Source organism: Schistocerca americana, chromosome 2 (assembly GCF_021461395.2).
Source record: "Schistocerca americana isolate TAMUIC-IGC-003095 chromosome 2, iqSchAmer2.1, whole genome shotgun sequence".
NCBI classification, from domain to species: Eukaryota; Metazoa; Arthropoda; class Insecta; order Orthoptera; family Acrididae; genus Schistocerca; species Schistocerca americana.
Window position 1 is genome coordinate 989,736,708 of NC_060120.1, and position 20,122 is coordinate 989,756,829.

The window sequence follows — 20,122 nt, forward strand, 5'->3', positions numbered from 1 at the left end:
ATTGATGTAATGGAGTACAAGCTGCAGATTTGTATATGTTCTTCAGTTAACTGATGGAGACAGATTCTTCCCATTGTTAGTCAAATTTTGCCAGAAATTATTTTGTTCGGAGAGAGACAAGCGATTATTAATTGTGTACAAATCATATACAAACTGTTAGGAAGTTTTCGATGCTTTTTTCTGTAACTTTGCTAACCACCTATAGATGTTCCACGTAGCACAAAGGAACGATTGTTGGTACTGCCTTTAAATACGGGGTTATTCAAAAGTTTCAGAAGATAGCTGTGCGAAAACTGCAAGACATACAGCCAAGTGACTCAAGTCAGTGGCTGGAGCACGTCCTCCAATTTTCGATACATAACGAGCACCATGGTGCAGTTGCTCAAGAGGACACGCTTTTCGCAACATGTATACAACTCATCTACTCCGTATTGTCGCTTCTAAATAGTTTGTGCCAGCAGAGAGGCAACCCAAACCACGATTTCAGAGTGAGTAACTGTCGCTTCTCGGGTAGTTAATGTCAGCGACTTCAATGAAATGCATTCACATATTGAAGTCTGAAGTGCCACAAATTCTTCCCACATGGAGCACTTCATAATGTGCCTATATCCTCAGAGACCACAGATGCCACCTCACACATGACAAAAATTATTTACGTGTAGTTGAATATTTAGATTCGCGACTGATGTCAGTTCCTCTTTGATGTAGATATTTCATTGTAAAAGTACCGGAACGAAAAGCAGTAATCGAGAAGAGTTTAGCACTTCTTTGAATATCTCGTGAAAGCCGAGTATTTTGTTGCTGGTCGGCCGGAGTGGCCGAGCGGTTCTTCGCGCTACAGTCTGAAACCGAGCGACTGCTACAGTCGCAGGTTCGAATCCTGCCACGGGCATGGATGTGTGTGATGTCCTTAGGTTAGTGAGGTTTAAGTAGTTCTAGGGGACTGATGACCTCATGTCCCATAGTGCTCAGAGCCCTTTGAACCATTTTTTGTTGCTGTGAAGTGTTGCGTACTGTTCACATTATCACAGCATGTGACAGACACAAGTAGACGCACTTGGCGGAAGGGATTCTAAGTCAGTGTGAGTTGAACAGCAGCAGCGAAGGGAGCGACGACGGATGAAGTGACAAAGAGTGCAAAATTTTGAGAAAACTTACTGTGCTGGGGTAAGCTGTCGCCAGCACAATGATCGGCAAAGATGCAGTGCGAGGATCGGTTCGCAGGCTCTGGATCAAGCGCGCCTATCACGGGAGAGGCCAGAGACACACCCACAAGCAACACGCCGTCAGTGTTCTCTTGACAGGACGTATTTAGGCTGCCGCCGCTAACCAGAGGGTTTGAGTCAATCACTCAGCCTCACTCAGTCATCCAGCTTGGCGTCCGTCAGGTAACTAGCAGAGTAGGTTTAGTTCGTCGCAGTCAACGACAGTGCACAGCGACTATGGTGGGACTAGTTTACCTCAACCAGAATTGTGACATTACAGCAGTCTGCAAAAGGACTATTGCTGATGAGCTTGTACCACAACACATGGACTCTATTCCAGTTAAGTAAATACTTCCAGTTCGTGTAAATAAGGAACAGTATTAATACACTTGAGCATTTTTGTTGTAGAAAGAGGATACGCGCCATCCATAACAACATCCTCTCACTTTCTTCGTTGCCGTACAAGACTCTACACTTACATCTAGGACATAATGCTGAGGGTGCAAGAAAGATGCAAGTATTTGTAGAAGTAAATTAATAAAACAAGTACAGAAATGTTGTCAATGTTCGCCAAACGTGTAACAGATTTAATTATGCAGAATTCGCGAGTATTACACATGTATGTACTTGAGGAAATTAAAAAAATACGAAAGTCAGGTAGGGACAATGCTTCGAACTTCTGTCTTCTTTAATATGGATTTTTGGCGGATCCTCCTAGTTTTTTGCGAATGCTGGTCACGTGTGGTTGTGTCACACGAGTTCCACAAAGTCAGCGATCCATCAGTGTAATCTGCGCGACCAATTACGCGAATAGTTTTACTACACACTTCTTCTTTAGCGTTTTTTTGTTTCATTTGAATTGTTAGAATACGTGTGCTATATTGACAAGTTATTGTTTCACAATGTGTAAACATGTGAAATAAACGTGTAATTTTACTAAATTTTAGCAGCATGATGGATCAGAGGCAAGAGGCTCGAATTCTAGCATGGATGGATGAGACAGAGAACGAGGAAGATACCCCTGACTCGAGGTCTAGGGTTGAAAATGTTCTGGAAGTGTAATATGGTATTCCTCTCGTGGAAAGTCAGTCGTCAATCTCGGGAATGACAGAGAGGAATTGTATAAGTCGTTGCTATGACTGCAAAAGGAAACGTAATAGAAATATCAGAAAAGGCTGTAATGTGTGTAATAAAGTCATCTGGCCCAATCATTTCAAGATCGTCTATATGTCGTCTTCCGAAAACTGTGACAAGATTAGTATTTATCAAAATATGTGTTTTTTAACTCGGTCAAAGCCAATGATATCATTTTAGCAACAACTATTAATTTTTTTCGAATATGAGGATATATTTTTAACTGTTCTCGATTATTTTTTAATTGAAATTACTATTGGCAATACATAAAACACTGAGTACTTTTGTCAAAAATTTGAATAATTTCCTTCTGTTGTTGTTGTTGTGGTCTTCAGTCCAGAGACTGCTTTGATGCAGCTCTCCATGCTATTCTGTCTTGTGCAAGCTTCTTCATCTCCAAGTACCTACTGCAACCTACATCCTCCGGAATCCGCTTAGTGTATTCATCTCTTGGTCTACCTCTATGATTTTTACCCTCCATGCTGCCCTCCAATACTTAATTGGTGACTCCATGATGCCTCAGAACATGTCCTACCAACCGATCCCTTCTTCTAGTCAAGGTGTGCCACAAATTTCTCTTCTCCCTGATTCTATTCAATACCTCCTCATTAGTTCTACATATCTAATCTTCAGCATTCTTCTGCAGCATCACGTTTCGAAACCTATTCTTTTCTTGTCGAAACTATTTATCGTCCACGTTTCACTTCCTTCTGAAGTTGAGAAAATAGCATACCCATCTAATCAGTGCGACCACTTACATTTCGTTTTGGAGTGCGACCACTGCAGGCCTAATCATGGTTCTACAGTTGTACTAGTTTTGTATGTGAACAGTTAGTACCGAAAAAAACAAAATTAACAATATTAATGTAAAACTCCAAATAACTAACTTTGATTCAGTCACCTTCCTACAAAATGTCACCATCCAGGGACCGACGCGCTCAACCAGAACTCGGCGCCATACTGCAGCTCAGAATCAGCACATTACTGGTTTGCTCCAGAAACCATCCCTTCAAGCGTTGAAGATCGATCAATACACGCTTTTTAAAGCAAAGAGGGTCAACGGCTGTTATGAGGTGGATACGCCTCTTAAAAAATGGTTCAAATGGCTCTGAGCACTATGGGAATTATCTTCTGTGGTCATCAGTCCCCTAGAACTTAGAACTACTTAAACCTAACTAACCTAAGGACATCACACACATCCATGCCCGAGGCAGGATTCGAACCTGCGACCGTAGCAGTCGCGCGGTTCCGGACTTGAGCGCCTTAACCGCGAGACCACCGCGGCCGGTTACGCCTCTTACTATTAGATAAATGCAGTTGAGCAACATCGGGCATGGCCTTCGGATGAGTGACTGTCCACATAAACCGCGTGCTGTTGGCAAGTTTTACCTTTGTCCATAAGGCAGATGGGTTAGGAGAAGTGGTGGCGTAAAGTTAAAGATCACTAGTCTTTGCACCAGTCTTTGCACTGCCCTGGATTCGATTCCTAACCTCTCTGCAGTTCCTCATGGAGAGAATGTAACACTGTTGATGATATCTCTGTCAGATGGGGGCGTTAAACTAGGCAGCCTCCTTAGTTTGACCTTCTTCCTTCTCTCATCATCTCCAGCAGGAACAGACACTATAGTGAGGGTACATTAGTGCATTCGTCTACACTTAATAGAGTACACACAAAACCCTCATACCTCATGAAGAAAATGTGCCTGCGGGTACGGATGATAGAGAAAACATTCCCAATTAGCCTGCTGAATCCACCCTGCCTCGTCTCCCATCTGTTCATGCCATACGACTTATTTTTTACTTTCGCGGATGCAAAGACTATGATACAGTTTTCAAAAATAAATATTGGCATGTTGCAGATTCTTTCCCTAACATTTCATGTCGCAGTTAGATTACATTACGCAAAAAATAAGATAGTTGCACAAAGAGAAATATAAAAAAATGATATTTACGGGATATAAATATTAATTTTTTACACCACGCAGCAAACATTAAAAAGTAATAAAATTAATTAACTCTACACAAATTGCACTAACACTTTCACATGGCAAAACAGCAGGCGTAGTATGACGTGTGATGTGCGTTAAATACTTGGGGAGATGCTCTCTCCACTGGTTTATCATGCTGAGAAATAAAATCGCTTCAGCTGTAAAATCCTTTTCTACAGTATAAAATCCATTTATATAAAAAATCCTGTTATACTGTTTCATAGCACTTACAGCTGCATATTCATTTGCAAATTTGGGTCGAGCCACGATATACATATTATGGGAAGATCTAGCGTTCATAGACAGTCTCATACAGTGGATTATCTACAAGAAAGGCGAATGTCCTGAAGATAATAAGGATGGTGGAGAATGCTCCCTTAAAACAGAACGTCATTGTGTAGAGGTGAACGACCACTACTACATGGTAGCTCAGTGACAGACCACTGGGTACACACTTTTGCCGCCATAACAGCAGTATGTCAAAGAATATGAACTGCAGTGTAAGGTTTTCCCACTGAAACAAAAACAGAAGTGGGCACCGACTTAGGTAATGCTTTGGTAGTCATGACTTGACTCCAGAACCTGCAAGCATTGTGAAACCAGTAATGCCTGGGAATAAAGGAATTTTACAGCTGAAGTGGTTTTTTTATTCAACATGATGTAACGTGGCTGTAGTTGCGCAGACACCATAGTTTTTTGCACTGATACATGTTTATTTTTAGCAAGTCTAGTAATTTTTGCATGTCATCTTCTGAAAATCCTGAGTAACTTAAGACTAACCATGTACAACGTTGTATTTCTATGACGCTAAGTGCTACACAACTTACGTCGTAGTATGGGTGTGCGCTGAGGAAGTCGGTCGGTATTTCGACAGTGCGTCCCTCTATCGGCAACAGTTAGCGGCGACACAGCAGAGAAACCGTGCAGCCTCTCACACACCCGCCCGTCGCGGAGCGCCGCGCTGAATAAATGATGGCGCGGCGTGACTTATTGAGAGGCCCTGAAACAAGTGACGGCCGATCAAAGGGCCCGCGGACGCTCCTCTGCGGCGTCGCCGGCCACTGGCGGGCGGCCCTTCCGCTCCTGACTGGCCGACTCCTGCTGCCGAGTGTGGCACGTGGTCGCCACGTGTCAAGAGACTGTCGCAATACCGCCACTGAGGCATTCCGGGCACAAAAATAATATGAAAGAAACAAACTGAAAAATCGTTCAGAGAACTGCGTGACCTTAGGAATGTGAGATTAAATTTGGGATTGTTGTTGTAGTCTTCAGGCCAAAGACAGCAGCTTTCCACGTTAGTCCGTCCAGTGTAAGGCTCTGTATCTCTCGATAACAACTGCACCCTAACCATTAATTGAGACCAAACAGAATACTTGGTTGCTGGAGGAGTGAGTCGAGACCTGACTCTTATAAGTATTTAGGAGTCATTATCAACAAACATGGTTCCAGTGGAAGTGGAATCAGGAGCCGCAGTGGCCAAAATAGACAAGCAAGTAAACAGATGTACAAAGTAAATAAGCAAGCAAACAGCTGAGTGGAGTTTTGTGGAGCACACGTATTACATCAGAAGGGAAGATTAAGGTATTTAAAGTCACTGAACGAAGTATAACAACATATGGATCAGCAGCATGGGAAGTGACAGGAACAGTTAAGAGGAACTTAATGTCAGTGAAGGTGAGATTTCGGAGATGTTGCTGTAATTCGAGACTGCAGGATAAAATTAAAATTGAAAATGAAGACATAGTATGAGAATGTACATGGGCACCTCTGTAACGGACACAATTGAAGGAAACAGACTGACACGGTGTGGATATATGTGCAGTTTGTGTCACAACAGGTTACCTAAGTTGATGATGGAATGGTTACCAGCATGGCTCTGTTCTTTCGAGCGAACGACAGTAGCTTTATCGTGTAAAACTGAATGCAGGAACAGCATGCCAGCGTGTGTTTCCTTTTTCCATAGGCAAATGGTAAAGTATTGTTACGATTCTGTTGTGGATCAAGGAGAGGGGACTTCATAATGGGAACTGGGGACCAATGACTCCCTTCTGCAGCTCGCTAAGGACTGAACGAAGAAGAGACAGAAAACGATTGAAGATATTTTTTTTTGCAACGGTTCTATAGGTGTTCGTATCCGTCTTCACTGTAGGCCGGCGCCGAAAGCGCGGTCGCACAGAGCAGTCGACATAATTTCCCGTGAACACTGTGTCAACTAAGAAAACGTATGATATATAGTGATTGATAAGGTTGCAATATTTCTCGTCGCTGTTGGAAACGTTAAATCTGCAGTTTAATAGAGCGCAGACTATGACTGCTAGAAATTCAAGAGAATTCCCTAATAAATAAAAACGTTGTACCCAGATCCCAGGAGGGGGCAACTGTCCCTCTTGCCCTCCTACACTCACACGCAGACATTATGCGTAGTTATTTTTATGTCATTAGCCGTATTTTTACTGTCCACAAAGGACTCCAGCGTTCTACAGTCTGCAGCTAATATCACACTTCGTTAGCTATGGCAGTGGCCTGGAGCAGATTAACGACCAGTCAAGGAAATGGAGCGCATCGTCATAGAGATAATGTCGTCAGCCGAAACTTTAGTAACTCCGTGCAGCACACGTTTGTTGTCTTGAACTTCAGTTGAGACTTTAAGCCTTAAAATGACTGGAAACAAAATAGGTAAACACTCATGGATCCATCACAGTATTTTACGCATTGCTATTCGTTAATTGTTGCAGCAGCATCGAGGAAATCAGAATAATGCATTACTTTACTATGGAAGAAATGGTCTCAAGTTTCCAGACGGGTGGCTGAGTTGAAATGCTGCGGTGTTCTGACTTTCCTATTGGGGTAAATATTCTACAAGGAGACCGCAGATACTACAAGCATAAAAAACTGAGGTATTTCGATGTTACTTGCCGACTGGAAACCAGTGAACGTTTCATTCGCAGTATAAGCTTAACACTACACCCTAATGTCAACTACCGTACAGTTCATGGATGTATATTCCTCCGCTCTAACTAAATTCCGCCGTTGTAAGTAACTGAAAGGTAGTTTTTTGCCAAATGCGTTTTGATTCTTTTATTTGTGAAACAGCTGAAGTGGGCTGTAACACATGTTTGTTTTATGGAAATAATGCATGACTTACACAGTAGTCACAGGTACGTTAATATATTACGTTTTTTTCTTGCTATGCTCTTTTTTATAGTTAGTAACAACTTTTTGCAGCACAAGTTCTGTCGGATTAAATTATAGTTTGGAGTTTGTTACGATTTCCGATGTTTTTAATTCATGTATGTCGCCCTGGAGATGTATTTATTCGGCTGCATCTCCCAGATGGTCGATTTTCGGCGTTTTTTCGACCACATTTGTTTCAGCTCCACTCCCATTTTTCACTGTGCCTTTTATATGTCTGTTTACAGCGTGTATCGCTGTCAACAATCGGTCTGTATTTTTCCTTCGTCTTTTGTTTGTGTTGTAGTGCGTATGTGTGGTCTGATACGTGTGTGTTTATTGTTATGTCTGAGTGTGCGATTCTTTCGTGTAAGTGGATTGGAGTTTTGCGTGTGTATGTGGTTTTGTTTTGTGTTGAGTCTGTGGTTTGATATTTTTTCTGCCTGGGTGAGTGATTGGAGAGAGAGAGGAAGAGAGAGAAAGAGAGAGAGAGACAGAGAGAGAGAGAGACAGAGAGAGAAATTTTAATTTATTATTTTGTCTTGTTACGTTTTATATCTCTGTTTGATATTGCTTTGGTGGGTAATATAATCAGTGAGTTATTACTTGTATTGCTTTACTGTTATATTGCGCAAGCTCTTTGTTTACGAAAGTTTTCCTGTAGTTTCAGAAGATTTTTGTTGTATTTGTTCACTCTAATAATTTCCGTCTCGTGCTCCATCTTCGATGGTTTTGTCCATGATTTACCATGTAATTAGCAAAGATAGAGCGGCTATTTTCAAACTTCCAGATTCTTGTATGCTATTTATACCTAATTTTGAAATTGCTGCCTGAAATTCGCAGATCCAATGATTCATATTCTTGACATTGTAACTGGTATATACCTGCTCCTTGGTATTTATCTGGTTTGCCTAATGTTGTTTATAAATGTGACTGAAGCGTATTTCTTGTTCTGTAAGCAATGTTTAATCCTTGTTTATTTACTATATGCGCTATTTTGTGCGCTGATTTGCATTTGTATGTTAAAATGCACTATTTCTTTCTGTTACTCATGTAGTGAGTGTTACTGTTTCGTGTACATGAATGTACTTTAGTGACTGTATTGTCTGTGGGGTTCTGTGGTGTTTGTGTCCTCTGTTTGTTTCATTTTTCTTTAGTTGTGTGTTGATTATGTAGCTGAGTCTTTGTACTACTGTTATGGGCGTTATAAATATTGTTTTTGGCTATAAATTATACTGTTTGTAACAATTTTTCATACTTATCTCTGTTGAGTGGGATATTATTTAGTAAATGTAACATGTGTCGTTGGCTACAAAGTTTTTACTTTGTAGTGACTGGACGTGGCATGTATAATCGTGTCTGTCACTATTGGCTTTCTGAAAATGTGAACAGTGTGCTTATTGCTGTCTCTCTCTTTCATTATACCCAAAAATGGAATTTACTTCCGTGTTTCTTTCTCCACGGTGAATTAAATGTTTTTATGTATACTATTTACGTCTGTGTGAAGGTTATCTACTTTCTCTGTTGGTTCATCTGCCATACAGATTATGTCATCCACATACCTACGCAGGACACAATATTGCATCCTTTCCTTGTGACGACTGTATGAAAGATTGTATTTTCGATGTGATCATTGAAAATTTTTTGTCAATGTTCTTGATATTGGGGAAACAAGCAGGAAGCCATCATTTTATAAGTATGATTCCTTTTAAAACTGGATTTAATTTTGGCATGTGATTACTTTAAGGGCTTTGCTTATTTCTCTAATATTATCTGCAGGTTGTTTGTTCCAAGTCATTTGGTCTTCTTCAGTCAGTTTCATTGCATCTGTGGTAGGTATTGAGGGGTACATGCTATTTATGTCAAAATAAATGACTGATGCTCTTTGTCGAATGCTTAAGTCTTTTATTTTTGCTATAAGTTCATTTATGTTTTTGACTGTTCTGCAGTGCGTCATTTCATAGTGTTGCATTATGATTTTTGTCATATGTTTTGCAACATTGTATGCTGATGTATTTATGAAATTAATAAAGGCCTGAATGAAATATGAGGTTGGTGAAATTTGAGTTGGCTTCTGAGTATTAGTGCTTTCATATCCGAAGCTGAAGGTATGAAACAGCAATTCTATCATTGCTGAACAACTGATAAAACATGGTCATGAACCATCCAACACGGAACATAACATGTAAGTTATTAGAGTAAACAATTACAATAAAAATATCCTGACACTAGAGGAAAACTTTCACACAAAGAGCCCTTGTAATGAAAATGAAAGTAATTAACAGCCAAATCAATACAAACAATAATTCACTGATCATGTTAGCCACCAAAACAGTAGTAAAGAGAGATATAAAACATTACCAGACAAAATAATAAATTAAATGCTCAGTCTCTCTTTCTGTCTACACATACACAAACACAAACACACACACACACACACACACACACACACACACACACACACACACACACACAACAAATACCAAACTACATATAAATACCACAACATAGACAGAAGACGAAGGAATAGTATACAACGACAACTGGCAACGCTACACACTCCGAACACACACTTCCAGTACACAGTGATAGGTGGAAGCGAAGTGTCGAAATAAATGTGCTCGAAAATACGCCGACAATCTGGAGGACGCCGACCGAGTGCATAAATCGTCAGAACGACGTGCATAAATTAGAACCGTCGGAAATCATAAGTAACACCAAACAATAATTTAACGTCACGAAACTTATGCTCCAAGAAGTTGTTCGCAACCCGAAAAACAAGAAAATAGTAACAGAAAACGTAACATAAATAGTAACATGCTTGTAACTAATATAGAACTCGTTTATTTGACTCATAAAACAAACATGTATCACATGCCACTGAATATGTTTCACAAACAAACGAAGAGAAACGTATATGGCAAAAACCAGACTGCCTTTCATTTAGTTGCAAAGACGGAATACACCTCCATGAATTTTGAAACAACTAAGGAATGATGCCAAACGGAAAATAATAAAGATATCAAAGAGTTACTGACCAATTCATTACTGTTACTGACGCCTGTAGATTTTCAATACAACAAGGTATTACTTTTTAATCTCAAATGTTGTACCATACATCAAAATGGCTGTGACAACTAAAAGTGCTGTTTCCATAAACGCTTCACGTGACCTGCAGGGCACATGGTTTTCACAGTGTGTTGGCAGGGACCGGAAGCTTGTTTCCAGATGCCAACAAATTGATTTCTGTTATTAAGAAGATCATTGTGAAACCCTGTCAGGGACTAAGACGTGTAAAGACATTGCACCAGGTATACCTCTGTGTCCACAATCAAAACAATATGGAAGACATGGATTTCAGCAGCAATTTACTACACTTCAAACTTCCTTATTATAACCACTTTGTAAGATGAAGCATTTTTAGCAATGTTCAGAAGTGAGATATGACTTCACTTTTGTTGTGGCCAAGTTCAGTGTCACGCCACCTTTAAAAACATTTCAAATATCCAGTGAGGTGACAATTACGTTGGAGTAGAAGTAAACCCTACAATATTTCCATGTTTTAGATTTGCTCCACTTACCTCTATAGAATATAAAAGTTGTTGTCTGACTAGAGACTTAACATGTCTCCAGAAAATTTTAAACAGCATTTGATTGTTATGTAAAACCAAGAATCTGTAAAACCAAGAATTGTAATGCACAACGGTAATGGAAACATCTTCATTGTCCAGAAAAAAACAGAACGCCTAGAACGACTGGAGATAGGACGTTCATATTCACAGGACATGTACATTAGTATGTTCTGCAGAAGTGATTAGCATTTCCGTCACCTCGGTTCAGCGTTTCCTAGTAGGCACAGGGTACGCCATGTGCCTGATAACTTGCTACTTGTGTCATGACATCGGCTGTGTATAAGGCACGAATGGCGTCCTGTAGTATAGCCGTCCATGATGCATTAACCTGGATCGAGAGTTCATCTGTGGTGGTTGGCACTGAGTCAAAGCACTGCACCCATCGTTTCACCGCATCCCACATATTTTCGATTGGCGACAAGTCTGCTAATCTGGCGGACCAGGACAAAAGACTGACATCCTGTGACACCAAGAAGGCAGGTCTTTGTGCAGCAACACGTGGTCGTGCAATGTCTTGCTGAAAAACGGCGTCTTTGTTGTGTAGAAAGGGCATGGCTGCATGTAGAAGGATGTCATTCATGTAGGTCATAGTGCCCTGGACCTGCATCAACAGCGTTTCGCGGTTGTACCCAGTAGCACATAGCACCATAAGGCCTTGAGATGGCACTGTACATCTTGTGCAAAGGCAGTCACTGTAATTCCGCTCTCCCTGTTTGAGGCGAACCAAAATGGGGCCATCATTTTCAAACAAACAGAACCTGGATTCGTTCGAAAACACTATCTGATGCTATTCCTGTCCCCACTGACTTCGTTCCACACACCATTGCCGTCTAGCGTGTTTCTGCACATTCGTCAGAGGTAGGCGGACAAGTGGACGATGCATACGTAATCCATGTCGTAACAAACGGTGACGGACTGTCAGCCCTGATAGTGTACGATGTGTTCCACTGCGCCACTGTTGTGCCAGAGCCGAGGAGGGCGTAGATCTGTCCTGCAATGCCGTTCGGATGAGATCCCTATCTTCTCGGGTGGTGCAAACTAACTCATCTCACCGTGTTATTCGACCTTCCGTGAACCATTCTGCACACAACCATTGCACTGCCGAGACACTTCGTCCCACACGAGCAGCAATTTCCCGGATGGATGCAGCACATTCTCTCATGCCAATAATGTTCCCTCTTTTAAACTCACTGATTTGACGGTAAAGTTCACGCGTGTGTCTGCGAGGCATCCTGCATGTATGCTCATGTCACATTCATCCATTACCTTCGGTTTCTAGCGATAACGAGAGCCGCTGGCGCATTTTGCTGGTAGGTGGTGTTGCTCCACTATATCGATGTTGCCATTGAATCCACGGGTCGACATGTTTCAAACGCAGATCATTTCTGCAGAACATACTAATGCACATATCCTGTGAATATGGTCGTCCTATCTCTAGTCATTCAAGGCGTTCTTTTTCTTCTGGATATAAATGTATAATACAACATGGTGTTAACATAAATATGCTAACTGTGTGATTGTATTAATGGTGTAACCTAGTAAAAGAGTAGGCGTAATGTAAGGTTTATCTATAGTAATAAACATTTTATTGCCTATTTTAGTAATTTATGATGCTCTTTTGCCTGCTTTTTTAAAAATGTTTTATTATGCCGAAACTTCGAGCCTCTACAACAGTCGGTGTAAAGGGTCTCCATATTTCTGCGCTAGACATGACAGAGAAAAATACACTGTATCTCTGAAGGTTGGTTATTCTAATGGAACATACACATTATATGATCTTCGTGGGAAACAGAATATGGCTTGGAGTACCTGTTTGACTGGGTGGCTATACAATTCACACCGTGTAGTACCACTACCTATTTTTACTTTATTTAGAGATTAGATTCTAATGAACAATTTTTTTTATTTATTGAGCCTATCTTACAGAAATTTCATTCAAGTTCCCTTGGACTTCATTAAAGGGCGATGCACACAACTAAGGGTATCCAAATAAATGAGGATGTATGAGGTCGTCTCTAATTAACGGAACCAACTTTTCGTAACACATGCCTAGATGTAACTGTGTTGTAGGAAGAGCTAGGTGATGAAATATCTGATGCCGGTTTTATATAGTGGGGAGCGATATTCTTTTCAAGTGAAGTATCTGGTACATTATATTTTAATTAGAATAACCTACGTGTTTCTATAAGGTTACCAAACTGGACTCGCATTTGGGATGATGATGGTTCAAATTTGCCTCTGGACATCTAGATTTAGGTTTCCTGTGATATCTCTAAATCGCTTGAGGCAAAGTACTGGATAGTTCCTTTGTAAAGGAAAGATCGACTTCGTTCCTCATCCTTGAAATATTCCGAGCTTATGCTCCATCTCTAATGAGCTCGACGTCGATGGGATGTTTAATATCAACAGTGCTTTAATAACCTGCAGAAAGCAAAGGTCAGCATCTAATTTCATACTCATATTTACAAAATTCTACGAATGGGATCTTTATGGACATTTATTCCATTCCAGTCAGTTTTGCAATTTCACCTCCAGCAAAACAGAAATAGGTTTTTTTAACACTAATTTTCAGGAAAACATACCTAATTGCGAAAGAGAAACATTCAGAAAATGGAACAGGACACCAACGTCGATCATTCGAAATGTAAACCTATCGAGCTACCATAACCTTTAAAAAATTTTCAAATAGTTTTATGTAAGAATTAAATATATTTCAGCATCGGAACGTTTGGAAACGGAAGCAAGAAAACTGAGTGAGTGTTTATTCATACTTTTTATATTTTTATTGTTCTGACAAAATTTCTCGAATTTTGATATTGGATTAATCAATAAATAATAAAATAAATATTTTCAAATGGCTCCTTTGTCAATAAATAACCTGCTGCAATACGAATTAACTGCATACAGGACCCCGTTGTCTAGCATTTCACACATACTCTGTTCTTCATCGCTGTAATGGAAGCACGATTTTCGTTTAGTTGCTCATGACTCAGTCTACCGCACGCAGTCTACAACGGCTATGCTGTAATTGTTTACTGTGCTGGTTCCACGTCTTGCAACAACACATCTGTATGTTGTCCTTGAGAAGTTCTAGTATCATAAAATACTATCGTGTAAGGTTTTATGAAATATTTCTTGTAACAACTGTACACAAACGAATTAAGGGGAGACGGAAGGCAAGTGGGCTTCAAAAATTCGATTTTTAGATTTTAGCATATCTGAAATGTCTGGTCTTTCCTGCGTGAAACAATTTTTGTTTTATGTAAATACGACAATTTTTTCGTGAGATATGATGGTTTTCCTGATGGCCTGTGCAATCTGGCTTTTAAATGTCACGCCTTCCGTTTCGGGCCATGCAGAGATAATGCACAGCATTCTTTTACTCCTTGTATATTATTTCATGCTTCTATTGTTTTCCCAGAAGAGGATGGGGTCCAGGTTGAGAAAATTATAGAAAGAAAAGGCAAAAATAGTTTTCGAAGATGGTAAGAAGATAGGTGGTAAAGGTCGCCTGACAAATGTAGAAATACACTCCTGGAAATTGAAATAAGAACACCGTGAATTCATTGTCCCAGGAAGGGGAAACTTTATTGACACATTCCTGGGGTCAGATACATCACATGATCACACTGACAGAACCACAGGCACATAGACACAGGCAACAGAGCATGCACAATGTAGGCACTAGTACAGTGTATATCCACCTTTCGCAGCAATGCAGGCTGCTATTCTCCCATGGAGACGATCGTAGAGATGCTGGATGTAGTCCTGTGGAACGGCTTGCCATGCCATTTCCACCTGGCGCCTCAGTTGGACCAGCGTTCGTGCTGGACGTGCAGACCGCGTGAGACGACGCTTCATCCAGTCCCAAACATGCTCAATGGGGAACAGATCCGGAGATCTTGCTGGCCAGGGTAGTTGACTTACACCTTCTAGAGCACGTTGGGTGGTACGGGATACATGCGGACGTGCATTGTTCTGTTGGAACAGCACTTTCCCTTGCCGGTCTAGGAATGGTAGAACGATGGGTTCGATGACGGTTTGGATGTACCGTGCACTATTCAGTGTCCCCTCGACGATCACCAGTGGTGTACGGCCAGTGTAGGAGATCGCTCCCCACACCATGATGCCGGGTGTTGGCCCTGTGTGCCTCGGTCGTATGCAGTCCTGATTGTGGCGCTCACCTGCACGGCGCCAAACACGCATACGACCATCATTGGCACCAAGGCAGAAGCGACTCTCATCGCTGAAGACGACACGTCTCCATTCGTCCCTCCATTCACGCCTGTCGCGACACCACTGGAGGCGGGCTGCACGATGTTGGGGCGTGAGCGGAAGACGGCCTAACGGTGTGCGGGACCGTAGCCCAGCTTCATGGAGACGGTTGCGAATGGTCCTCGCCGATACCCCAGGAGCAACAGTGTCCCTAATTTGCTGGGAAGTGGCGGTGCGGTCCCCTACGGCACTGCGTAGGATCCTACGGTCTTGGCGTGCATCCGTGCGTCGCTGCGGTCCGGTCCCAGGTCGACGGGCACGTGCACCTTCCGCCGACCACTGGCGACAACATCGATGTACTGTGGAGACCTCACGCCCCACGTATTCAGCAATACGGCGGTACGTCCACCCGGCCTCCCGCATGCCCACTATACGCCCTCGCTCAAAGTCCGTCAACTGCACATACGGTTCACGTCCACGCTGTCGCGGCATGCTACCAGTGTTAAAGACGGCGATGGAGCTCCGTATGCCACGGCAAACTGGCTGACACTGACGGCGGCGGTGCACAAATGCTGCGCAGCTAGCGCCATTCGACGGCCAACACCGCGGTTCCTGGTGTGTCCGCTGTGGCGTGCGTGTGATCATTGCTTGTACAGCCCTCTCGCAGTGTCCGGAGCAAGTATGGTGGGTCTGACACACCGGTGTCAATGTGTTCTTTTTTCCATTTCCAGGAGTGTAGACAGACAGCAGAATTTTTATGGCTTGGCCATAAGAAGAAATGTAGGGAATTTAGAAAACATGAGAAAAGCTGTATGGGCTAACTTTTTCTATAGACTTTCCACAATGAAAATCTAGTGCACGGTCTTTGCCCGCATTATCCTGACACTTGGTGCAAGTACAGGAGAAGTGCCAGATATGACCACAAACATTTTTACCTCCCTCAGTAATGAATGAAATAAACCAGTAGTTAGAGATCTTTGTAAGGATACCTTATTGAAGAAATGTTTTCATGGGAAAATCCAAAATTTAAATGAATGTATGAATTGTGCTGTTTGGTACCGGTTACCGAAAACTGTATTTGTTCAGCTTACAAACCTCAAATTTGGTGTTTATGATGCTATTTTATGCTTCAATGATGGTGTAATTAGAGAACTGGGTGTTTTGGAATTATTGGGCATAAAATATATTGGAAATACTGCAAAATGCTTCGTTCAAGTAGATAAAGAGAGAATCCACAAAACAGATATTGCTAATTTAAAATGCACAAAAGAAGCCAGACAGAAAAGAAGAGGGACCAAGAGAAGGAAAGAACATCAGTATGATTCAGATGATGCTCACTATGGTGCAGCAAAACATTAGAGGTAAGTAATTCTCATCATTAACTATAGTAGAATTGCAATATTAAACTTTAAAAGGCTTTTTCTCAAAATTTTTTTTTGCTTTCAGGTACCATTATTTGATAAAATAATGGGGTTAGAAATATGAAATTTGTTCAGTTTGTACTGTATATGGTAATAAGTTATCTCAAGTAAATTGAGAACCACCAAATAATCAGAATCTGTTTTATAATAATTAATGTACAAAAAAGTTAATTTTTACTAGTGAAAGAACTAAAACTTTTTTCCTTCAAAACCATAAGATGTATTATGTTCATTTTACTTGTAAATTGAGGCATATATGTTATATATATGCAGTAAAATTTTCATTGTTTTATCACTCATTGTTGTTTTGAAAAGTGTACCTATTGAAAGGGTAAAATAGCATTGGCAGAATAGGGATAAAAATTGCCCTCCGTCTCCCCTTAAGTGCTCGACGCTTGGACATAGATCACGATATTAGCGTAACTGTCAGAAAAACATTAACTACTGCGAGAAAGAAGCTCTGCACTGTGCAGAATTCTGAGCCATTACCGGGACCAGGAGAAGCGGTGAAACGGAGATAGTAACTTTCCCCCTCATATGATGGCGAGAATAGACGGTGTGGAGTATGCGGAAAGTGTCCGATTGTTGAAATGCCGCCGTGGTGATTTTTTAAAGGCAGAGTTTTAAGGCATATAAAAGTCAGCTTAAACAGAATTAAATATCAGTAAAGGCTACGAGAAGATTAAATAAACAAAAGCCCCGTTGCTGCCAGTCACAGCCCCTCAGATCAGCTCCGTATACGGACATAAGAGGACGGTTGTACACCGGCACTCGCAAAACAGATTGTAGTGATCCATATCAAGTGCTTAGTAAGACTTTCTCTATAGCGAAGACCATTACTGTTTGCTTGTCACTTGCGCACCGATGTAACGCCAAAGTTAAGTGTTGTCAGTTCGTTCTATAGAAATAAAACTACTAATGTTATTTGCTTGAATTTTCGTATAGCGTTCCAAGAACGTCGCATCCCTTAGGCACCCTATAAGCGACGAGTGGAAAGATCCAATACTTGAAACGACAATATTTCATGGAAACAATCACAGTTTTCTTCTACTATAGGTCACCTGTACCAGTTTCATGAATCAGATTTCCATATACTAAAATCTGGAACATTGTTAGATTGTTTCACAGTAATTACTGCAGTAACTAGTTACCCAGTGCACATTTTAAACATTTAAAGTGTATAAAATACTGTTCATATTGTTAAGTTAGGGAGATAATAGGAGAGAATGTGAATATCCAAGAGCGACTTTTGGTTATGGGCAGGAGATGATCTCCATAGAGTAAAATGTGGAATGAACAGGAAGAGAATATTCAGTCTGGAGCAAATACTCAGTCCGTTTCTGAAGCTTCTTTGGGAGCAAAGGCGAAAGCTTCGCTGCAGCCAGTCATAGACTCATTAGTGGATATCTTAAAGCAGTTAAAAATTTTAGTTGTTACTGATATTTTTGCAAGAGTAGCTTGTACACAAACTAAGCAATTTGAAATGAACAGCAAGGTCGAGAACGTTGTAACTAAGCAAGATTTACAGTTGATTACTGCGCGTGTTTCAGATATAGCTACAAGACGACAATAATGAATAAACGCGACTGTGTCAAGAGCGGAACACTTTCCAACGAACAGACAAACATTTCACAGCAGATTAAGAACATGAACAAGCATCAGGAAACTGTGCAACCTACAGTGGATCAGTTAAACACGACTATTAATAATATGTCATAAGGATATGAGGAACTCACTTCTGAGAAATTTGACGGAAGTAGGAAGCATTTTTCGAATAGTGAAAGAAGGCGAAGTTTCCACTTACATACAGAAAAGCATGCAGGAAGCTGTTTACAATCCGTCGACCGAGAACTTATCTTCCGCAGAAAGATGTGAATGTGTTACAGCAAGTTGAGGAGCATATTGACTCAGACTTTATTTAGTGGTAGACAGGTAAAAAAGTTTTCTAGATAAATGGAAGAAACCAGAGGTGCGTGCAAGCATACATCAAAGACCTCGAACCCCGTGCCATGTCGAACCAGCCTACAGGTGTATCAGATACTTTATGATAACAATTTTGACACTACCGGTGGCGTCCTTTCACTTACTAATTTAAGTACAACTATGCTGACGCAAGAGAAGCCATTGAAGCATAGACAATTTTAGGCTTCTCAGGAGAGAAAAAGACTGAATCCTGTTGATTTCGTGTTTTACCCAAAACGTGGACAGAGACGCAGATCAGCTATGTTGTAGGATATTTTCAAGGGGATTCAGCACTCTGCATAATAGATATGATGGATCAGTGCCAGACGTATGAGGAATTTTAACGTGGCTTCCTCGCAAAATACTGGTCACGTGGGTTACAGAAATGACTGAAGAAAACAACTTTTTAGTTCTCAAATGTTCTCGTATAAGAATGATAATTTCCGGAGATACTTTGAGAAGTGCATTCACAAAGCCCGTCATTAGAACAAACCAATTCACACAAAGACTTAATGCGCATATTTAAGGAAAATACGTGATAATGTAATTCAAGGAAACAAGGAAATGTGGAAGAGTTTATGTCGGCCTTGAATTCCGTAGATTTAATGCAAGAGGGTACGAAGTTCAGACAGGAGCAAAGAAAGTATGCCAAATCCAAACCAATATAATGCACATGCGTACAGTCACAACCAAAAGCTGTGTCACATAGCTAACAGTATGAAGAACAAGTATAATCCACAATATAGGAATAATGCAAATCATGGTCAGTACAATCAAAACGAAAATGGTTCAGGTTTTAAGCCTAACCAGAACAAACAAATAGACCAAATTGGAAACTTAATCCTATGCGTAGCAACCATCTGAGCCAAAATCAGAGCCAGCAGAGGAACCAGACAAACCACAATGTCCTGCATCAACAGCAAACTAATGAGGACTGGTGGATGCAGCCACCGATTATTATGGAAGTAATTGATAGACGTGCTCCACAACCAGGACCTCCGTGTTAAACTAAACTCGACCGTATCGTGCCCCAGAGGAGCAGTCTGAGAGTCTTTCAGAAACTATATATAGAAGGTGAATTTAATGAGGTATGAAGATGGTGTAGGCCTATAAAAGGAACTCTGTGTTGATACAAATAAATGAGAAGGGGATTATCCAATGGTACCGATGTCAGTGGTAAAAGCAAATATTGAAATACTTCCTGTTATCGTTGTTCGGAAACTAGTGCTTCGGTAAATGCGATCACACGCAGTCCCTTTGATAGGTTGTCTCAAAGATAGGAGTTACTTACTCTGTCAGGAACCAATCTTAGAATATTTGGAGCTGTTGGCAACTGGTCACAGATACTGAAGATTCAAACGATGCTTACAATAAAACTTGGAAATATATCGATA